At 58.1% G+C, this 5,000-nt stretch overlaps 1 non-coding gene across 1 annotated transcript; it reads left to right on the top strand.

Annotated features, from left to right (window-relative positions):
- The first annotated feature begins 4,577 nt into the window (after positions 1–4,577).
- Positions 4,578–4,731, top strand: LOC144192976 (5.8S ribosomal RNA). Its single transcript, XR_013325522.1, has one exon. It is a non-coding gene; the product is annotated as a 5.8S ribosomal RNA (ribosomal RNA).
- The last annotated feature ends 269 nt before the right edge of the window (positions 4,732–5,000 follow it).

Raw genomic sequence — 5,000 nt, 5'->3', positions numbered from 1 at the left:
GCGGCCTGAGCAACCGCATGAGAAGCGGCCTGACAAACCGCATGAGAAGCGGCCTGACAAACCGCAAAGCGGCCTGAGCAACCGCAATCGGCACGATGATGGAAGGATAAAAAGCGGCTTGGGCAACCGACTTTTGAGGCATGGATGGATGGCATGAAAAATGTATATTTTGGGGCGGCCTCCGGCGTGAAAATGGCAAACCTATAATGATGGCGGGGCTTTTTCCTACACCGCCGACGGCATGGATGGTTAACAAAAGGTAGCAAGCCCGCCAGCGGATCTGATTCCCATCCGCTAACGGCATACATGGCACGGCATGAATTGATGGTAAAAATCCTTATTAACCCCTGGCTGAATACGAATGAATCTGGTGTCAAAAGAAAGAACTCATCCAAGTGACGGGTCGCTGCTTGGGCAACAGCTTCGCCGTCGGAGAAATGAAATACACGGGTCGCTGCTTGGGCAACAGCTTCGCCGTTGTGGAAATGAAATGAGGTGTCGCTGCTTGGGCAACAGCTTCACCATTGGAGAAAATACGGGTCGCTGCTTGGGCAACAGCTTCGCCGTTGGATGAACTCAAAAATATGGTCACGGGGTCCGCTGCTGGGGCACAGCGGTCACCCCTAGGTACGGGTCGCTGCTTGGGCAACAGCGTCGCCGATGGAAGAAATTACGGGTCGCTGCTTGGGCAACAGCGTCGCCGTCGGAGAAATGAACTCTACGGGTCCGCTGCTGGGGCACAGCGGTCGCCGGTGGTGAAAAAAAATGAAAGGAGTACGGGTCGCTGATGGGGCACAGCGTTCACCGTGACTCGAAATGAACTCGAAAGCCACGGGGTGCTGAAGAGGGCACAGCGCAAACCCCGATTGGCGACCGCGTGGGGACGGCTCGCGCGTCCGTGTTCCCGGCGATAACGGTGAGGTTTCTGGTGCGTGCGACCGGCGATTGACCGGAGGCTAAGGTACTGCGGGTGGTGGACCCCACTCGTCCAAGGCCCCTCCGCGTCAGGGCTGACCATCGTCACTGTCACTGCATCCGCTCCGGGGCTCGTGCGTGCGAGTGGGCGTTCTCGGTCAAAGAGGTATAGTGAAAGTGTGAGGGGCGGCTGTTCGAGCCGTGTACCGAACAACGGAGAGGTTTCTGGCGCGTGCGATCGGCGATTGGCCGGAGGCTAAGGTACTGCGGGTGGTGGACCCCACTCGTCCAAGGCCCCTCCGCGTCAGGGCTGACCATCGTCGCTGTCACTGCAACCGGACGGTCACGGTCCGTGCGGTCGTCTCGCTCTCTTAAAGAGCAGTGCGACAAGACGGGCCGGGGTATAGTGCTTGCAAAGCCGGGATAACGGTGAGGACATAGTGCGTGCGACCGGTGATTGGCCGGAGGCTAAGGTACTGCGGGTGGTAGACCCCACTCGTCCAAGGCCCCTCCGCGTCAGGACTGACCATCGTACTTTATCTGCATCCGCCTCGGTCGCGTGGGTGCGGCTTGGCACGTATGACCACGTCACGCTAAAGACAACGGGGGCAGTGGAACTGAACGTGCGCAGCATAACGAAAGCCGGGATAACGGTGAGGACATAGTGCGTGCGACCGGTGATTGGCCGGAGGCTAAGGTACTGCGGGTGGTAGACCCCACTCGTCCAAGGCCCCTCCGCGTCAGGACTGACCATCGTCACTTTATCTGCATCCGCCTCGGCCTAGTATGTAATGTGGCGGTCGTCTCGCCCGTGTCTTCTGTCGGCAGGGTATAGTCGTGTGGAGGGATGGCTCGTGCGAGCTCGTGGACTGAACAACGGAGAGGTTTCTGGCGCGTGCGATCGGCGATTGGCCGGAGGCTAAGGTACTGCGGGTGGTAGACCCCACTCGTCCAAGGCCCCTCCGCGTCAGGGCTGACCATCGTGCTGTCACTGCAACCGGACGGTCCCCCGCGAGCGCGTTTCGTCTCGCTCTGGCCAATTGGAGAGCCGTGACAACAAGAGCGATGCGTCTGACTCATTCGAGGTCACGGATAACGGTGAGGACACGGTGCGTGCGACCGGTGATTGACCGGAGGCTAAGGTACTGCGGGTGGTAGACCCCACTCGTCCAAGGCCCCTCCGCGTCAGGACTGACCATCGTCACTGTCTCTGCATCCGCCCGGCTGAGTTTGTTCAGCGGTCGTCTCGTTCACGTTCCACACAACCGCGCGTCGGTTTGGGATAGCTGGGTCGGCGAGACGCCGAGAGAAGAGAGTGCGTTCGAAACTGGATAACGGTGAGGACATGGTGCGTGCGACCGGTGATTGGCCGGAGGCTAAGGTACTGCGGGTGGTAGACCCCACTCGTCCAAGGCCCCTCCGCGTCAGGACTGACCATCGTCACCTTATCTGCATCCGCCTGGTGGGGATCTGCACCGTCGACCCAAGCATGAAAACCCTCGTGTCGGTTCGGGCGAGAAAAAGAGTTCAAGGGAAAAAGGCAACGATTTCACCATTCGAGTTCATGTGGAGGACAAAAAGAGGACAAAATGGAAACGAAATGACCATGAGTTCATCGATGGAAATGAGGACAATACTGACGAATATGGAGAGTTCTAAAATTTTGCCAAATGACACCGATGGTTGACGAGAATCCCTAAGCCACGGGGTGGGATACAAACCTGAACTAAAGACCTGCCATAGTCCGGTTTTTTCCCCAAAAGGGCGCATGTGGACGGAGGGCACACATGGAAACCTAACCACCAGCCGAGCCATTGCCGGAGGAAATATAACGATATGCCAAATACCATAGCCTTTGGGACAAAGCCGATTCTTGGAGGACAACAAAAATGAGACATGGTACTTGGTGAAGCACCGGACATATGGAGCCACAGGGGCCAGAAAAGAGCCGATAGTACAGGGCAAGATGTGATGTGACGGTAACGGACATGTGTTAATGATGGTGGACATGTGTTACGAGATGAAATGCTTGGAAATCACGTAAAGAACCGATGCGTGAATGAAAATGAAAACAGATCATGTTGGGACCAGGTTGGGAACCCCTCCACAGTCTGCGACAAAAAAGCTTCCCGTGTGGGATTATTCCGGTAATAAGAAGGGAGTCAGGTGCCCGGTACCTGTACGCCACTATGAAGGCCTCTGGTGGTTGTACGCTGGTTTAAAGACTCGATTTACCCCCGCCTTGACAAATCGAGCGCCACAAAAAGTTGCGCCGTAAAAGGGCCCTGACTTTCCTTGTTGGTTCGGGTTGGCATCGCCGGGGCTTGTGAGATAAGTGCCTATTCTAGGGGGATGGAGTACACAATCTCTACGACCTCTTTGGTGCCTCTGGGTGGTTCAGGCCCGTGGGAAAAGCCTCAGAGCCGCTTCCTTGAGGAGCCGCGGGTGACTCACGGGTTACGTCATCGCCTGGAGGTGTCGGGAGTTCTTTGTTTTGTTTTGCGAAAAACCCCCGTCACGAGAAACTGTGCTTCTTCTCGGTTTGTTACGGTTGCACGCAGGTGCCGCCGGCCGTTCCCACAGTTTTCTCGTCGTGTCACCGGGCTGCTTGCGGCTATCGGTAGATGCACTGTGCACGTCTCCCTGCCACGAAAGGAAGGAGTGAAGGAAGGTTGGCAAATAACCGAATCGATCGCGTGACAAGGTACAGGGCGATCGCACGTATTGACGTGAGGCATAACGAGAGGGGGTTGGGCCTAGGGCCGGCCCCGGAGGTATCCGTCCCTGTCGATTCTCTCTCTGGGTTGACGCGCAAGAGCACGGGCATGGCAGTCCGCGCGTGCGTCCCCGGGCTAGTCTCCGGCAGCGGCGTTCCGCCTCTTAGGGTAGTCGGGCGCCGAATCCCTCCCTCTCGCCCGGACCGGACTTTCGAAGGCTCATGTAGATGGCACTTATAGACGTGTCGGGGCCCGAGAAACAATGGTCCCGCACCGCCGAGGCCGGAATGGTTACAGTTTACTGTAACCGCTATAGTCAACGTAAAGGGGTGCACGTTGCCCGTCTCTGATGCGATGAAGGTTCGGGAAGATCGATTCGATGGACGGTGGTCGAGCCCGGATCCATTACGGCGACCACCACGGACAAGGTACCCGGTTCCGCTTTTGCTCGTCTGGCGCGTGCCAACAAAACGGGGGTATATGGGTTGCCACCCGGCCCGGTCTTGTGCTACGCTCGGAGTGTTCTGGGGTTCGGGAGCCGTGGGAAAAGCCTCAGAGCCGCTTCCTTGAGGAGCCGCGGGTGACTCACGGTGCTACGTCACCGCATTCCTCCGAGGACAGTAGTTACGCCGGATCACCGGTCCCATTACCTGGCCTTCGGCGACATCTCAACGCTCACCCCTTGGGCCCCACTTTACCCAAGTCGGGATGAACCTAGGATGGGGGGAGCTCTTGATCGACCCTAGGCCCCACCGCCTAACTCAGCCAAATCAGGGGTGGATAAACCGTGCCCGCCTTGGGAGCAATAGACCTTCCGATGCTTTGCCAACTCAGGTGTTGCGATCTTGAAAGGTGTCTCCGGGCATCACTGCTCTACATGGGTGGCCGGGCAGCGGGGGGCTGACCCGGGCGGCCGCCTGGAGATGTCGGGAGGCACCTGTAGACAACTCTCAGCGGTGGATCACTCGGCTCGTGCGTCGATGAAGAACGCAGCTAGCTGCGAGAATTAATGTGAATTGCAGGACACATTGATCATCGACACTTTGAACGCAACTCGCGGCCCCGGGTCCCTCCCGGGGCCACGTCTGTCTGAGCGTCGCCTGACATTCAATCGGGCCCGACCGCGGCGGTGAGGGGCGGCACCGTTCCGCGGCGTGGCCCGCGACTGGGGATGCAAGATCGGGGAAAGTGTTATGCCAGCACGCACCCCGACCCCCTAAGTAAAGCCAGATACGGGGCTCGTCCATGCCCGTACAGAGAAGTGGTCGAGAGAGCGAGATTTCGGGGAACATGCATATGTGAGCGAGGCATGTCGTTGAGATCCACAAAGACCTCACAGTCCGCGGTCACGAGGCGGTCATTTGGATA

Source organism: Stigmatopora nigra, unplaced genomic scaffold, assembly GCF_051989575.1.
Source record: "Stigmatopora nigra isolate UIUO_SnigA unplaced genomic scaffold, RoL_Snig_1.1 HiC_scaffold_39, whole genome shotgun sequence".
NCBI lineage: Eukaryota > Metazoa > Chordata > Actinopteri > Syngnathiformes > Syngnathidae > Stigmatopora > Stigmatopora nigra.
Note: the sequence above shows the minus strand (reverse complement) of the source record. Positions and strands in the feature narration are given on the sequence as shown.